This window comes from Lampetra fluviatilis, chromosome 37 (assembly GCF_964198595.1).
Source record: "Lampetra fluviatilis chromosome 37, kcLamFluv1.1, whole genome shotgun sequence".
Classification (NCBI taxonomy): domain Eukaryota; kingdom Metazoa; phylum Chordata; class Hyperoartia; order Petromyzontiformes; family Petromyzontidae; genus Lampetra; species Lampetra fluviatilis.
This window is the reverse complement of record NC_136311.1, coordinates 18,450-36,907: the sequence shown is the minus strand read 5'-3', so window position 1 is coordinate 36,907 and position 18,458 is coordinate 18,450. Positions and strand designations below refer to the sequence as shown.

Below are 18,458 nucleotides of genomic sequence, written 5' to 3'. Positions count from 1 at the left end.
GGAAGCAGCGTCGGCCCCATCGCTTGGTGGCGGCGGTGTCATAGGTGGGGCGCCCGCAGAGCGGCTTCGCGGCTGCGGCATCACAGTATGTCTTATTCTTAGGTTTTTTCGGTAAAGTCACGTAGGTAAAACATTAAAATTAATGAAAGTAAAATAAAATAAAAATCACGACGTTTCGGAGGCAACACAAGTCTCCGTCATCAGGTGGGACCGTCACAGCCAGATTTGCTGCATCAAGTGAGGCAATGATTCAAGATGTAATCCCTTAAAAGCAAGTTGAGGGGGGAGGAGAGGGGGGCGGAGCTCATCAGAATGTGGTAGCCAATGAATGGAACGTATCGGGAGGGAGGGGGGCGGGGCTCAAAGACGGCACGACGTGTCACGTAGAACGCCTCGGGAGGGGGGGCGGGGCCAAAGGAATGCACGACGTGGTACACGTCGACGGCGTGGACGTGGCACTCCGTGCCGTCTTTGAGCCCCGCCCCCCTCCCTCCCGATACGTTCCATTCATTGGCTACCACATTCTGATGAGCTCCGCCCCCCTCTCCTCCCCCTTCAACTTGCTTTTAAGGGATTACATCTTGAATCATTGCCTCACTTGATGCAGCAAATCTGGCTGTGACGGTCCCACTTGATGACGGAGACTTGTGTTGCCTCCGAAACGTCGTGATTTTTATGTTATTTTACTTTCATTAATTTTAATGTTTTACCTACGTGACTTTACCGAAAAAACCTAAGAATATGAATCCTTGCAGTCACGAAAGTTTCAAATCTAGAATCACAGTATGTCTGTTAAAGCTAACCAAATACTACACAAAGCTAGCAAATTATTATTACTAGAGAGAATACAGCACAATAGGAGTGAGTTATCTCAAATATCTGAATCCCTAAAGCACTTGCACACAAGCAATCGTATTTCCATACATGTGAAGTACTGTTGATGACTCTTGGACACCGTTGGTGAGGCACACGTATTTATTCCGTACAAGTAGTCACAACTGTGGACATACAATACTAGAGGGGGTATCGGCCCCCTCACCCGGCTAGCTGGGAATACACTGCTAGCTATCTCTGACCTACCTCCTAGTCCTCCACTAACGGGCTAGGGGAGGCTGTCTGGCCCGACACTGGTAAGTCGGGCTACGGTACCCGGAGTCCCAGAGCACTAGCTCTGGTTCTCGGGACCACGCCGCTGGCTCGGTCCTGCGCGGCCCTGACAAGGGCGGCGTCCCAGGGGAGTCCAGGGCTCTAGCTAGACGATCTTCGGTCTTCACTGGTTTAGCTTTAACATTCTGCCCCGAGCCCTCTGACACATCCCCCTTTATACTCCACCCCCGCTGAGGGGTGGGGCCCCGGGCTGCCTGGTGCGGACGTCGTTGAGAGCACCCCCCCCGTGCACTCACGTAGCCCCGCCCCACTGTGTTTGTTTCCCATAAGCTGCCATGCATAACGGCTCTCTCTCTAACACCCCTACACATGATTAGAATATAATCGATACTATAACAACAATCGGCTGATAATATATTTAATTTTACTAAAACTAAGCAAATTAATACATTATCCAGATTACATAACAAACAAGTCCCAAATAATAACGAACAATTTAAAAACAAAACTGTAATGAACTTAACTAACACTGATATAACCAGTGACATGATTTCCATCCTTTCTAAATGCCTTAACTTTGCTGTTGCCCCACGCACAATTCCAGTAGATGAGATAATTTCCGAGGTGGAATCAGCGGTAAAACATCTTCCACATAACGAGACAGAGAATACTAGACACAAGGTTGCCAAAATAATTGAGAATCGTAAAACACCAAAAATGTATATTAGCTTTGGTGAAGCAAAAGCCTTAAGAGAGCTTAGATTAAATAAACAAATTCAAATTCTGGCAGCTGATAAAGGCCGCACTACTGTAGTGATGTCACGATCATATTATAATAATACAATTAAAGATTCACTGGAGGAAGATACCTATATTAAAATTAAACGAGATCCAACCAATACTTTAGAACGCAAGACTTCTGCAATCATTGTAAATTTATTCATCCCCAAGACTGAGCAATACCAAATTAAGCCATGGGCCTCAAAACCACCAAGATTGTATGGGCTACCAGAAATTCATTAAATCGGTATACCATTACGGCCCATAGTAAGTACAATAGGCTCTGCCACGTATAAGTTAGCAAAACATGTAACTAAACAAATACAGCCCTACATCGGAAGGACATCTTCATTTATAAGAAATTCAGAACATCTTGTGAATGTGATTAAAGATATTAAACTTAACCCTAATGATATTCTGGTAAGTTTAGATGTAATTTCTCTGTTCACTAAGGTTCCAGTTAACGAGGCACTTAAATTACTTGATACACTGGTAAAGAAGACAGGTTTACCAGAAGATATTCCAAAACTAGCCGACCATTGTCTAAATAACACTAATTTCTTGTGGAGAGGTGACTTTAAACAAAAGGAAGGAGCAGCAATGGGCTCTCATTTGTCTCCTGCTATAGCAAATCTATATATGGAAAACTTTGAAACAAGAACACTTTCCTCAGGTACATTTAAACCATATTTTTGGTTGAAATATGTCGATGACACTTTGGTTGTCTGGCCACATGGTAAAGATACACTTATTGAATGTTTAAATCATCTCAATGCGCAAAACCCAGCCATTCAGTTCACCATGGAAATGGAGGTGAACAACACACTCCCATTCCTGGATATTTTTCTTCGACGTGGTCAAAATGGCAAAGTAACACACAGTGTCTACCGAAAGGGAACACACACATGCCTATCTGAATGCAAATTCACATAATCACCCAGCACAGAAATCCTCTCTCATCAAGACACTCATACATCGGGCAAGACAGTGTCTGATGGTGAAAGTTTAGGGAAAGAGATCAAACATGTTAAAGCAGCACTACGACTGAATGGCTACAATAATGCTCAAATGAACAGAGCATTGAATGTCAAATAAAAATCGAACAACACTGCTGAAAGTGAAAAGGTTATCAAAACAATTAAAACATTAAAGTGAGATTTGGTACGGAACACAAAAAAATTAAAAATACTTAAAAAAAAAACACTTTTTAATTAAATGTACTGTCCGAGCTGCCCCTCCCCCTGCCCCCTTCCCCCATCGCCCCTCCCCTCCTTCCACATCCCCCGCCCCTGGACATGGCTCGCTGAGGCTTGCCGTGACGTAAGGGACCAAGGTGATTTACAGGCGTAGTGGGTTCGAATTAGGTGCACACACACACGCAGCTTGGAGGCAACACTATTTATTAAACGGTAAGTAATATAACACTGTACATGAGGTGGTGACCACCTTCCTCAACTCACTAACACTCTGGAACACGACACAGACTGGACCAGACAGGCAACGGCCTGCCTGGCCCAGGACGACGACCCGGGACTTTAGAACCGATGATGTCGTCTTCACTTCGGAGTACAACAGCCTCGCTCTGCGTTCACACCACGCTTATATCTCCTCTGGCGTGGCCGGCTCCGCCCAGGCGTGGCTGGCTCTGTGCAGGCCACGCCTCCCTTCCCAGGCCACGCCTCCCTTCCCCCACCTCTGGGAAGGTCCGGGTCCCTCCACCACGTGACCCCCCAGGCACCCCCTTGGGGCCCCCAGCCCTCGTACGGGCCGACACAGTAGTGACCGTTCTATGTCACTACACAGGCAACGTCAGTTGAGCGTGGACAATAAGAGCCGTTAAAAAGATTGTTTAAATTTTTTTTATTTTTTTTTAATGATAGAATATAGCAGAGGTGTGGACTCGAGTCATGTGACTTGGACTCGAGTCAGACTCGAGTCATGAATTTGATGACTTGCGACTCGACTTGGACTTGCATAACAATGACTTTGTCCCACCTATGAGATGTGGACTCGAGTCATGTGACTTGGACTCGAGTCAGACTCGAGTCATGAATTTGATGACTTGCGACTCGACTTGGACTTGCATAACAATGACTTTGTCCCACCTCTGGAATATAGTATTGTCATCAGTATGACATAGCTATACGAAGTTTGCAGTCGATACGACATTGGGAATATGGTTGAAATTAAGTTACAAGATTTTTGGATACGACAACACATACAGTAAGTTAAATAAAAGCGCGTCAAAAGTTTTAAAATATGTTTTGGATTTTTTTTTTATGATAGAATATCGTGTTGTCATCAGTATGACATACCTATACGAAGTTTGCAGTCGATAGCACATTGGGAAGTGTGTAAAATTTAGTTACAATATTTATTTTTTGAGGATACAACAGACGAAGTGAGTTAAATAAAAGTGTGTAATAAAAACTAGTGTCTTGTACTAAAGATGAATTACCGAAGTTAGCAACAGAAGGTGCATATCGGATCAATTGCTTATGCGGTAAATGTAATATTGGACAGACGGGACGTAACATTAGCGCGAGACTAAAAGAACACCAAAGGAACATTAAATTCTCCCAAACACAGCTGTCAGCAGTGGCAGAGCATGCTTGCCAACAAGGACATTCAATTGATTTTGATAAAGTTGAAGTGTTATGCAGAAATAATTATTACTGGCCAAGATTAGTTAATCAATTGAAATTGAGAAGAATTAAAATTATTTTAATCGCTGTGATAGCTATAGACTCAGTGCAGCCTGGAAGCGTATTATTAAGTAATATACAACACATTGCAATTCCTTACAGGTGAGTCACATGCATACACCCCCACCTCCGCCTCTGATCTCGAATCCTGATGGGGTTCAACAATGATGACGTCATCCTGCACTATTTAAGACCGGAATCAGGTGGATGGCTTCACTATTCTGGCAAATCGCCCGAAGATGCTGGATGTAATTTCCAGCGAAACGTTGTACTCAAATGATAAATGTTGTGGATCCACTCTTCAACACACCAGTGCACTAAAGTAGTGAAATATTTGTCTTTTGTCAAAGTGACACATTTTTTACTGATTGGCCGTGTCGGGTGGTGGAGAGTTGTGACACATTTTGAAATAATGCGATCTAACCCAAACACCTTAATTGTTTCCTGTAACCGTTGGTCAGTCTCTCACCTCAGATTTGAGGAAATTTGGCCCATTTTTTTTACAGAACTCCAACTCGGTGAAATTTGAGGATTGCATTGCATGGACAGCTAGCTTCATGCTCGTTAGCCGCCTGCCGGCCGGCCGAATTTTCCACAGCTGCCTGCCGTGCCTCGCGCAGCTGATCGAGCGTGACACTCAAGGGGGCAGGGACAGGCGAACCCTTCTTAGAAGGCCCAAGGTCCAGTTGGACATGCATCGGGTGCTCGGGTTCTCTCCCATACATGAGGTAAAAAGGACAGAACCCCGTCAAGGCATGAGAGGCCAACCTGTACGCGGCCAGCACCCCCGGGATGAACAGGTCCCAGTCCGATTGGCAAGGCGGTGTTGAATAATCCTTGCCAGGACCTTTCCCGGCACACTGAAGAGTGAGATGTCCCTGTAGTTGTTACAGTCTGTGCGGTCTCCCTTCTTAAAGATGGGGACCACCAGGGCATCCGGCCACCTCACTAACACCACCACTAATACCACCAACATTAACACCACCACTCCTCCCCCTGCCAGTATGGGACACCAAAGACAAACATCCCCGTAGAGAGTTAACAGGCTGTAGGGGCAAGTGCTGTTAGCCAGCAGTACGTATGAAGGCCGGCACGACACACGAGGGGGTTGGATTGCCAGCACCACACCCGGTTGCCTTTGTCTGCCTAGTGGCGATCTTTACACACCGCACCAGGTACTCATTCGAGGTTGAGTCGACCTAGAGGAGGCCCAGCACCGGTTCAGATAATCGTCACTGCTGTTGGCCTTGAGAGGGAATCCCACTCGGGGTCGCCGGGTTCATAGCGCGGCGCGCTGTCAGCTACACGACCGTTCCACACACACAGACTCACACAGAGAGTCTTGTGGAGGCTGATGCCCCTCTCCTCCTCTTCCCCCTCGACCTCCTCTTTTTCATGCCGGGCTGCCACCGATCGAGTCATTGACCTCCCCGCACCAGCTCCCTCCCTGTGAAAACTGGGTTGGTGGCTGGCCCTCCACCACCTCACGTTAATCTGCCCCCCCCCCCCCGCGTAAACCAGCACTCACGCTGCGGGGGCTGCGGGCGCGCGCACACCCGGACCTGCTGCCCACCACGTGTACGCACAGCCACCCATCCTCATTGCCCACCACGTGCACGCGCCAAAAATGCTCAGAGATGACTCCTTGCGCATGCGTACCCATGCACGCTGCTGCCCACGACTCGCGCTAAAAATCGCTGTATGAATGTGCGGGCGCAGTCACCACCACCAGCAGCAGCACCACCAGCACCACCACCAGCAGCAACACCAGCACTACCACCACCACTACCACCACCAGCAGCACCACGTGCTTGAATTACGCACCAGCCGACACCCTTAAGGCGAGCGTCGCAACGAGACCCCCTCATGCCCCTCCCTCACGACTCCCTCCCCATGTCCCCCCAGCCCTTCCCTCGTGACTCCCACCATGCCCCCCCTCGCGACCCCCCCCCCCCATGACCCCCGCGCGCCCCCTCGTGATCCCCCCCATGCCCCCTCGCGACCCCCTTCATGCCCCCGGCCCCCCCGCTTCGTGACCCCCCCCCATGCCCCCCGCCCTCCCCCTTGCGGCTCCCCTCATGCCCCCCATGCCCCCCTGCCTACCCTCGTGACCCCCCATGCCGCCCCCCCCCTCGCGACCCCCGCTTGCCCCCCCTTGCCCCCACTCAACCCCCCATGCCCCCTACCCTTCCCCTTGCGACTCCCTGTCCCCCCCAGCCCCCCCCCCCTCGTGACTAACACCATGCCCCCCCTCGTGACCCACCCCATGCCCCATCCTGCCCCCCTCGTGACCCCCCATGCCCCGCCTCGCGACCCCCCTTCCTGCCCCTCCCTGCAACCCCCCTGACCCTCCCCGTGACACCCCCCCGCCCTCCCCACCATCGTGACCCCCCCCCCGCCCTCACCACCATCGTGACCCCCCCCCCGCCCTCCCACCATCGTGACCCCCCCCGCCCTTCCCACCATCGTGACCCCCCCCGCCCTCCCCACCATCGTGACCCCCCTTTTGCCCCCCATGCCCCCCCTGACCCGCCGTCGCGACCCCCCTTCCTGGCAACCCCCGCCAATGCCCCTCCCCCTCGCGACCCGCCCCCTCACACTCCAAGCTCCACCCCCTCCCCCCCCGCTGCTACTTCCGCTTAGGCCGGGGCCAAGTGGAGGCGGCGCGCGCTGTGGATTGTAGGTGGCGAGCGGCTGATTTGAATTCCTGCTCACGGCCACTGTCAGTGACTCGCGAAAGCTTCTGAAGCGGCGGCTCGCTGGGCCTCCTCTACGTTGACTCAGCCTGAAGGTGAGGACCTCGCGCGGTGTGTCCACATTAGCAGTGGCGGCGGCGGTGGGGGGAGACAGAGGAGGCGCCTGGCCCACAGCCGTCACGTTCTGCTGAGTTCACGGCGCTGCTTCAAACAGAGCTCAGCCCTGCTGCTGCTGCTGAGAGGCACTCCCAGACGGCCGTGTGGCTGATGGGGATTATAGTTGTGGTTACATTATAGTTGTGGTTAAATTATAGTTGTGGTTATGGTCGTGGTTATTGTTGTGATTATAATTGTGTGGTTATTGTGGTGGTTGTGCAGGTGGTGGCACACGAGTTAACCCATAGCACCAGGGTCTAGCCCTCCTCTTGTACCGAGCCAGGCAGAGCAGTCAACCCATGGCACCTGAGTTATTGTGGTGACGTCACCACCACGTAGTGGTGAATGGCGACTGTTGATGTGTGTGGGCTTGTGTGTCAGTAAGATGGTGAATGCGTGAGTATGATGGTATCATGGTGAGTGTATCATGGTTAGTGAGTAATTTTGAGTGTGAGTTTGACTAATTCTCCTCCCTCTCGCTGTCTCTGCTTTCCCCCCTAACTACCTCGCCTGGTATACAGGAGTTTGGGTTCGATGCCGACCTTGATGCCTGCTGTATATTTGGAGTTTGCGTGTCTGTGTCTCTCCCTGTGGTCGCGTGGATTTTTCTCCGGGTCCTCCGGGTCTTCCCTCCAGAGGTGGGACAAAGTCATTGTTATGCAAGTCCAAGTCGAGTCGCAAGTCATCAAATTCATGACTCGAGTCTGACTCGAGTCCAAGTCACATGACTCGAGTCCACATCTCATAGGTGGGACAAAGTCATTGTTATGCAAGTCCAAGTCGAGTCGCAAGTCATCAAATTCATGACTCGAGTCTGACTCGAGTCCAAGTCACATGACTCGAGTCCACACTGCTTCCCTCCACATTTAGAAACATTCGTTTAAAGTTTTGACTTGACTGCAGGAATTCATATTCTTGGTTCTTTCGGTAAAGTCACGTAAATAGAAAACAATAAATATTTGTTTTAAATATTTTTTTTATAAAAATACAAAATAAGATATATTGAAAATGATAAAAGCAATTTATTATATTTATTTTATTAATATATATTTTTTTCTATTTACTTGACTTTACCGAAAGAACCAAGAATATGAATATTCGTTTAAAGTATTTGGCTACTGTAATTTACACGTGATGATGCACCACTTCGTTGAGCTATCATTGGTGCAAAGTCGCTTCTGAATAAGTAATATTTAAAAGTATTTTTTTTTAACTCGCTTTAATGAAATGTACCGTACGAGTAATGGCAGAACTCCACGACTCCAGGAAGTGGCCCCGAGGCTTGCCATAACATAAGGGACCGTGGTGATTTACAGCCAACGTCAGTTGAGCGTGGACAATTAGACCCAAGCCGAATCATAACATATAAAAATGAATGTTTAAAAATACTTTTTTTGATAGAATCTAGTTTTATCATCGGTATGACATAAGTATACCAAGTTTGCAGTCGATACCACATTGGGAAGTGGGTTAAAATTGAGTTACAAGATTTGAGGATACGACAACAAACAGAGTCAGTTAAATAAAAGCGTGTAATGAAATGAGATGTTTAGCTCAGTGGACCTTACTTGGTAAAATGAAAATCGTTGAGATTTTAGTCTAGTTTTGTCTCTCCTTCCCGAGCACAACAACAAGCAGGAGCAGGGGGAGGAGCATTCTCCACTAAGTGGTGGTGACGACACCACGGCACTTGTGCCAGGATATGTGCACCACATATATCCATCACATAGAGACCCATAGTCATCACACATAGACCTATACACTCACCACGCACAGACCCTCAGACTTGCACAGAGAACCATAGACTCACCACAGAGACCCATAGACTCATCAGACAGAGATCCACAGACTCAAACAGAGCCCTATAGACTCACCAAACAGAGACATAGACTCACCACAGAGAGACACATAGACTCACCAGACAGATACCCATAGACTCAATCGTATCCATACTCACATAGAGACCCACAGACTCGCCACACAGAGACCCATATAATCACCACACAGAGACCCATAGACTTACACAAAGGCGCATAGACTCATCACACAGTACCACAGACTCAAACACACCCACAGACTCGCAGAGTAAGACTCGCAGAGGTCTATGGACTCACCACACAAACACATAGACTCACCACAGAGACCCACAGACTCACCACATAGACCCATAGACTCATCAGACAGAGACGCATAGACTCACCCCACAGAGACCCACAGACTCGCAGAGAGATCCATGTACTTGCACCTATAGACTCACAGAGAGACCCATAGACTCACCAAACAGAGACCCATAGAATCACCACCTAGACACACATAGAGTCATACAAAAACGCATAGACCAGGGGTCGGCAACCAAAATAACAAGAAGAGCCATTTCTTTCCAATTCGGTACAAAATTCAGTATTTCAAGAGCCGCAATGCATCTATGTACATATACTGTACATACGTACATATCGTCAAGAAGCAGCCCGTAAAGAGCCGCATGCGGCTCCGGAGCCGTAGGTTGCCGACCCCTGGCATAGACTCATCACACAGAGAGGTACAGCCTCCGGTCTAGTGTGCACTCGCACTGGGTAATCTGGCTCTCAGCCCTCCGGCTATCTGTGCCCTAGGGAAGGCTAACTGACCCAATCCAGCCAAGGTACGGGTCCCGACCACTGGTCCAAGCTCGGCCCGGCCCTTACAAGGACGTCGGGCTTGGGGTCCCAGGGTCCTAGCTAGGGAGGCTACTCTGACCTGACCCAGCCAAGGTACGGGTCCGGGCCACTGGTCCGGGCCACTGGTCCGCGCTCGGCCCCCGCCCTTACAAGGATGTCGGGTCCCGGGTTCCAGGGTCCTAGCCTAGCTAGTCTTCGTCTTTGTAGCACTGCCTCGAACCGACCAGAGAACCGCAGGGACTCTCCGCCCCCAGTATCGCCCCCTTTCTGGAATCTTCCAGTGGATCCTGGAACACCCCCCCAGCCCCTCACCTGGGGTAGGGGAGGGGAATCCAGGCTCTCTCTCTATCCCCTTGTACAGGCTGGCCCCCCCTACAGACCTCTGGCCGTAACTGCATGTAGGTGGACAGGCGGTGTGTGCATACTCGTTTCCACGCTACAGACTCGCCTCACAGAGACCCACGGACTCTCACAGAGACCCATAGACTCACCACACAGATCCATCGACTCGCAGAGAGACCCAAGGGCTCGCATGTAAATGTGTAGTGATTTAGTTGAAGGTGGAGGGGGGTTACCAGCCCCTCGCACCCATATAGAACTCCCTGTGGCCACTGTGGTGGCGTGAGGCGACGTGATGTTCACAGATGGTCAGGGTTGGCGCCCCCCCCCCCCTCAAAATGGCATTGCTCACAACCACCGCTGCGTTATCGACCGTCGCCATTCGCCAATAAGTGACAGTGACGTCACCACGGCACCTGTGCCAGGCCATGTGCACTTTGAAGCCACGTGAAGTGTCAAAGGCTCGCTGACCAGAGGTCCTGGAACAGACCCAGGTGCCATGGGTTGGCTGACTGAGATGACTGGCAGATGCACCACCTGTACCCCGTACTGTGCCAAATTGCTGCATATTTATTATCCGGTATTCCGCTCGTTGTTGTGAGCGTCACTCTTCCGTTGTTGTTGGAGGCCGACTGTCTCCAACTGCCCAGTAGAAGCGTCCTTCACGAGCCTCCCCCGCAGAGGCCGATCCCGACACCGCTGGTACCAGTCGTCGGCAAAGCCCACTCAGCTCCACATCCTTCCGTACCGCATCAGTCCACTCCACTCCAGCCCATGCCGTGCCCGCCCAGCCACTCCATCCACCCACACACTCACCTACCAGCTTACTGACGCACTCACCCACTCATATCTGCTCACACACCCACGCATTAAATTTTAAATGCAGGCTACGCAATGCATCGTGATCAATTTACACCAAAATCTACTCTCAACCACTTAAACCACATATTCGTGAACGATGCGCACCCTAATCAGCCACTATGGCTGTGTGCAGGGTGTTGTGATGTCACGTAGTACGACGTTTGTCCTGCTCCCCCCACCCCCCCCCCCCCCCCCCCGTTATAACGCGGCGTCTATTTATGGCCTCGTCGCATTGGCCTTAATGGACGCGTGGTGATGGTGAAAGATGATTCAGCGATGGACACTGAATTACTGGGACCCCATTTAACGTTCACGTGACACGGGGCATGGTCAGTGAAGAACCTCTTATCTGTCCTGTAAGCAGACTCCTCTGCGTGGGATATTTATCACCTCATAATGCACAGACAACAGCCAACGCAGTCTCGCCTGCCTGAGGAGCTTGCTGATGATCGGACAGTGTCCAGATCTCTCAAGGATCTGTGAGCTACTCGCACACAAAGATCCCCCTGTAGCCTTTAACATACTATTTCTAGATTTGAAGCTTTCGTGACTGCAAGGATTCATATTCTTCGGTTTTTTCGGTAAAGTCACGTAGGTAAAACATTAAAATTAATGAAAGTAAAATAAAATAAAAATCACGACGTTTCGGAGGCAACACAAGTCTCCGTCATCAGGTGGGACCGTCACAGCCAGATTTGCTGCATCAAGTGAGGCAATGATTCAAGATGTAATCCCTTAAAAGCAAGTTGAAGGGGGAGGAGAGGGGGGGGAGCTCAGCAGAATGTGGTAGCCAATGAATGGAACGTATCGGGAGGGAGGGGGGCGGGGCTCAAAGACGGCACGACGTGCCACGTAGAACGCATCGGGAGGGGGAAGGGGGGCGGGGCCAAAAGAATGCACGACGTGGTACACGAGAGTCGGCGGCGTGGACGTGGTTGTGCGCAAGCAACTACTGCTGCACACGCCAATGCATTGGACAGAGAGGGGGAGGGGAGGCCAAAAGAGAGAGTGGGGTGCAAGTGTACGTCGACATGTGTGTGTACAAGCACCTGTTGATACACATGATAGAAAAGAACGAAAATGCCCATGTTTATACCAGTGCTGGCTGAACAATGAAGAGAGTACTGTTAAACACTGGGGATGTTAACACTCGGTAAAGTAAAGTAAAATAGTACCTGTCAGATAAGATGGTCCAAAAATGTGTAATTAAGTCTTTAACATACTGTTGGGGCAAGTGCTTTATAACATCATCAAAGGGGCGCTGCAATACGATGCAATCAAAATCACCGATCAGAGATTTTCCCATATATGGTCTTTGTTGATCATGAATCGAGACTAATTGTATTGATTCCACTCAGTCGATCCGGCAGCAAGCTCAAAATGTGCGATTTAATCTAAAATCCTCGGCGTTTCACAGATCATACAAAGCAACGGTATTGATGCCCGATTTGTATGTACTTTTTTTCTTAATTTTTTCATGTAGTCTATCAGACTTTTGTGTTAAATCGCTCTGCAAAAAGTCATTTTGTAGACTTATAAATCAATATTATGCTAATGACAAATTTCATCATTGCCGCGATTTAGTTTACTCCGATTCGCTGTCATCTTTTACTCGATCCTGTGAGTGTACAATTTTATTTTAAACTTCATTTAGTGAGTGAAAACAAGACCACTTATATGCTGATGTCCATTTTTATCATAGCTGTGATTCATTCAGCCATTCACTCACTCAGCCACAAACTCATTCAGCCACAGACTCACTCAACGACTCGCTCAACCACTCAGCCGCTCACTCACTCAGCTATTCACTCACTCAACCAATCATTCAACCACCCACCCACCCATTCACTCACTCACTCAACCACTCACTCAATTACTTACTCAACCACTCAACCATCACTCTCTCACTCATTCAACCATCACTCTCTCACTCACTCATCCATCACGCTCTCACTCACTCAGCCACTCATTCAGCCATTCACTCACTCAGCCACACAATCGCTCAAAGACTCACTCAACCACTCAGCCGCTCACTCACTCAGTTATTCTCTCACTCAACCACTCATTCAACCACTCACTCAACCACTCACTCAATCACTCAACCACTCACTCACTCAGCCACTCACTCAAATAATCACTCACTCAATTATTAACTCAACCACTCACTCACTCAACCACCTACCTACACGCTCATCTACCCACTCGCTGACCTTTCCACTAACATACCCACTTCCCTATACACTCACTCACCTACCCACTCGCCTATTTTATTTTACCAGGTAAGGCCCACTGAGCTATATAGCTCTTTTTCAGAAATTACCTTGCCACAAATGATAGCCCAATGAAGTGGCTTATCACGATGAAATGTAAATAAGCCAAATACTGTCAATGCATATTTATAAATGTGGAGGGCAAAACCAGAGGATCCGAAGAAAAATTCACGCAACTCCTCATATGTAAGCATCAGGGTTTGGATCAAACCTACAACATCCTGAATACCGGGCAAAGCAGTGAACATCTCGTCACCCGGGTCACCTTAATCCATTCCCATATCGCGTGTGTGCTACAGGCGGGTGTCTCAGATTGCCAGCACCATGTGACGGGAGCTCCAGGGCATGCTGCGTGCTCGCCAGGAGGAGCTGGGCAAGATGGCCCAGTCGCTGGAGCAGCTGCTTTCGCGGCACCGCCGCTCTCACCCTGACGGAGTACAGCAACACAGTGGGGCGGCACCAGCGGGACACCCTGGACAACGCAGCCAAGGTGCGCGCCGGCCACTCACTCACTCAGTCATTCGCTCACTCAGTCACTCGCTCATACAGCCACTCACTCATACAGCCACTCACTCACTCAACTACTAACTTGAACCACTCACTCAACCACTTACTCACTCAGCCACTCACTCATTCAGCCACTCACTCACTCAACCACTAACTTAAACCACTCGTCTTCTTGGTTCTTTCGGTAAAGTCACGTAGAATGGAAATAATAAAATAATACAAATAAAACATAATCAAATAATTCTCACGACGTTTCGGCCACAACGCAATCAGCCGTCCTCAGGTGAAGAACAGGTCTGTCAAGGAGACAGAGTCTGAATGACAACCCCAGGCTTGGAGCGTCTTTTTTAAGCTGGGATGGAGGGGGGGAGAGCGCCTTGACAAAATAATTTGCATATCAAGAGGAATTTAGCATATTTATGGGAAATGCAGATATGCGATTAGTACTACTTGTGAAATGCGTAGGAGGTTTGGCGAGGGGTTTAAAGTCATTATGCCCGTGCATTATGCAGGATTAGCAACATCAAAGGGAGGGGGTAGGGGTAGCATTAATAAAGAGAAGGAATGTTAATAATATGTATCTGCAGTAATATGCTTCCAGTTAAACTTTATTCTCTTATTATTCTCTCGCAAATTCTTTTGTCAAGGCACTCTCCCCGCTTCCATCCCAGCTTAAAAAAGACGCTCCAAGCCTGGGGTTGTCATTCAGACTCTGTCTCCTTGACAGACCTGTTCTTCACCTGAGGACGGCTGCTTGCGTTGTGGCCGAAACGTCGTGACAATTATTTGATTATGTTTTATTTGTATTATTTTATTATTTCCATTCTACGTGACTTTACTGAAAGAACCAAGAAGATGAATCCCTGCAGTCACGAAAGCTTTAAATCGAAATTTAAACCACTTGCTCAACTACTCACTCACTCAACCATTCACTCACTCAACCAATCAATCACTCACTCGGTCATTAACTCAACCACCCACTCAACCACTCATTCACTCAGACACTCACGCAACTGCTCACTCATTCACTCACTCAACCACACACTCATGCGCTCAAACACTAACTCATTCGCTCAAACACTCACTCATTCAAATACTCATTCAACCACTCACTAATTCATTCAACCACTCACTCAACCACTCACTCAATAACTCAGTTATTCAGCCACCCATTCACTAACTCAACCACTCACTGAACCACTCACTCGCTCACTCAACCACTCGCTCGCTCATTGAACCAATCGCTCCATCAACCACTCCCTCACTCAACCACTAATTCAGCCACTCACTCAACCATTCACTCACTCACTCACTCAGCCACTCACTCAACCAATCATTCATTCAATCATTAATTTAACCACTCACTCACTCAACCACTCACACACAGGCTCATCACTTGTATCTCAACCATCTCACTGAGTAACAATTTTTTTTGTTTTAGAAGTGACCTGGCCACAAATGATAGGTCAACAACGTGCCTTATGTGGAATTGTATAGCAGCCAACTACTCTAAATGCCTGTTTCTAAATGTGTAGGGAAAATCTAGAGGACCAGAATAAAAATCCACTTGACCACGAAGAGAACATGCAAACTCCAAATATACAGGTGTCAGAGTTGGGATCTAACCGAAAACCTCCTGTATACCAGACGAGGTAGTTAACATTGTATCCGGGCAAGCCGTACATCGAGCTGGAGTGGACCATGCGGCCCATCCCTATCGCGTGAGTGGCTCCCACTGTTGTTATTGTGTTCATATGTGTGTGGTCTGCTTGTGTGTATGCGTGTGCCGCACTGCGCTATGAACCCAACATGACCAGGCTGTTGCCCCGCTCGCCCGGCTCGTTGAGAGGCTTGCCCACCCCACCGGGCGTTGTTGTGAAGATACCGCTGGGAGGAAGAATATCTCACAATACTGGAAGAGGGGAGGACTCCACGTAGTGGGTGATTAACTGGGTGGGTCTATGGGTGAGTCGGTGGGTGAGTCGGTGGGTGAGTCGGTGGGTGAGTCGGTGGGTGGGTTGGTGGGTGAGTCGGTGGGTGAGTCGGTGGGTGAGTCGGTGGGTGAGTCGGTGGGTCAGTGGTTGAGGGAGTAGGTGGGTGAGTCGGTGGGTGAGTCGGTGGGTGAGTCGGTGGGTGAGTCGGTGGGTGAGTCGGTGGGTGAGTCGGTGGGTGAGTCGGTGGGTGAGTCGGTGGGTGAGTCGGTGGGTGAGTCGGTGGGTGAGTCGGTGGGTGAGTCGGTGGGTGAGTCGGTGGGTGAGTCGGTGGGTGAGTCGGTGGGTGAGTCGGTGGGTGAGTCGGTGGGTGAGTCGGTGGGTGAGTCGGTGGGTGAGTCGGTGGGTGAGTCGGTGGGTGAGTCGGTGGGTGAGTCGGTGGGTGAGTCGGTGGGTGAGTCGGTGGGTGAGTCGGTGGGTGAGTCGGTGGGTGAGTCGGTGGGTGAGTCGGTGGGTGAGTCGGTGGGTGAGTCGGTGGGTGAGTCGGTGGGTGAGTCGGTGGGTGAGTCGGTGGGTGAGTCGGTGGGTGAGTCGGTGGGTGAGTCGGTGGGTGAGTCGGTGGGTGAGTCGGTGGGTGAGTCGGTGGGTGAGTCGGTGGGTGAGTCGGTGGGTGAGTCGGTGGGTGAGTCGGTGGGTGAGTCGGTGGGTGAGTCGGTGGGTGAGTCGGTGGGTGAGTCGGTGGGTGAGTCGGTGGGTGAGTCGGTGGGTGAGTCGGTGGGTGAGTCGGTGGGTGAGTCGGTGGGTGAGTCGGTGGGTGAGTCGGTGGGTGAGTCGGTGGGTGAGTCGGTGGGTGAGTCGGTGGGTGAGTCGGTGGGTGAGTCGGTGGGTGAGTCGGTGGGTGAGTCGGTAGGTCAGTGGTTGAGAGAGTAGGTGGGTGAGTGGTTGAGGGAGTAGGGGAGTGAGTGTGTTAGAGAAGTGGGTGTGTTGAATTGGAGTGAATTGTTGAGTGAGTCGTTGGGTGAGTGAGTAGGTGGGTGTGGGTTAGAGATTGAGTGGGTGGTGGGTGATTGTGTGAATTAGTGGGTGGGTGAGTGAATGGTTTGAAGTGATTGAGTGGGTGAGAGGTGGGTTGGTGAGTGGATGAGTAAATTGGTGTGTTAGAGATTGAGTGTGTGGGTAACTAGGTGATTGGGTGGGTGAGTGGGTGAGTGAGGGGTTGGGTGAATAGGTGAGTGGGTGGGTGAGTAGATTGTTGGGTGAGTGGGTGGGTGGGTTAGTTAGTGGGTGGGTCAGTTAGTGGGTGGGTGAGTGAATATCGAAGGTTGAGCAGGTGAGTTAGTGTGTGATTGGGTGGGTGGGTGAGTCAAAGAGTGGGGCACCACGGTGGCGAGATGTTAACTACCTCACCTAGTATACAGGAGTTTGTGAATTCGATCCCATCCCTTCCACCTGTATATTTGGAGTTAGCATGTTCTCCCTGTGGTCGTGTGGAAGTTTTATCCGGGTCCTCCAGATCTTCTCTCAGTAGCAGGGTTGGTGTGTGGTTTAGAGATTGAGTGGGTGGTTGGGTGAGTGTTGGGTGGGTGAAGTGAGTTGGTGGGTCGGTGAGTGCGTGGGTGGGTGATTGAGTAAGTGGATGAGTGAGGGGTTGGGTGAGCGATGGGTTGAGTGGGTGTGTTTTTTGTTCGTGAGTTTGTAGGTGGGTGAGTGGGTCAGTTAGTGGTTGGCGAGTAAGTGGGTGGGTGAGCAAGTGAGTGAATGGGTGTGTTGGTAGGTGAGTGTGTAGCTTGGTGAGTGGTCGTAGGGTGAGTCGGTGGGTAAGCAAGTGGTTAACTGAGTGAGTGGTTGGGTGGGTGGGTGAGTTGTTGACTGAGTGGGGTCAGCGAGTGGGTGGGTGAGTTGATGTGGGAGGTTTAGTGAGTAAGTTAGCGTGTGAGTGAGTGGATGGGTGAGTCAGAATGAGGCGCCAATGTGGTGAGATGTTCACTGCCTCGCTTAGTATAAGGTAGTTTAGTTTAGGGGGTAGGTGGCTCGTTGGGTTGGTAGGTTATGTTGCAGGTCGAGTAGGTGGCAGGATGAGTGGGTGAGTAGGTAAGTGGCTGGGTGAGTGGGTGGACTGGTGAGTGTGTGAGTTAGAGATAGAGTGGGTGGATGGGTGGGTGTATGATTGGGGGAGTGAAATGGTGAGTGGATGGGTGAATGAATTGTTGAGGGAGTGAGTCAGTGAGTGGGTGTGTAGTTGGGTGCGTAGGTAAGTGGTTAGCAAGGTGTGTGGGTTTTTGAGTGGGTGGGTCTTTGAGTGGGTATGTTGCTGAATGGGTAGTTGGCTGAATGGGTAGGTGAGTGGGTGGCTGCGAGTCAGAGAGTGGAGCCCCATGGTGGCGAGATGTTAACTACCTTACCTTTTGTACAGGAGGTTGTGGGTTCGGTCTCGATCGTGATGCCTGTA

At 50.1% G+C, this 18,458-nt stretch overlaps 1 long non-coding RNA gene across 1 annotated transcript in view; it reads left to right on the top strand.

The window, feature by feature from the left end:
* Positions 1–16,084, top strand: part of LOC144945186 (uncharacterized) — a 35,202-nt gene extending 19,118 nt beyond the window's left edge. The window contains exons 2-4 of the long non-coding RNA XR_013639633.1: positions 7,236–7,383; positions 13,871–14,061; positions 15,896–16,084. This is a non-coding gene — a long non-coding RNA (uncharacterized LOC144945186). The remainder of the gene's footprint in view (positions 1–7,235; positions 7,384–13,870; positions 14,062–15,895) is intronic.
* The last annotated feature ends 2,374 nt before the right edge of the window (positions 16,085–18,458 follow it).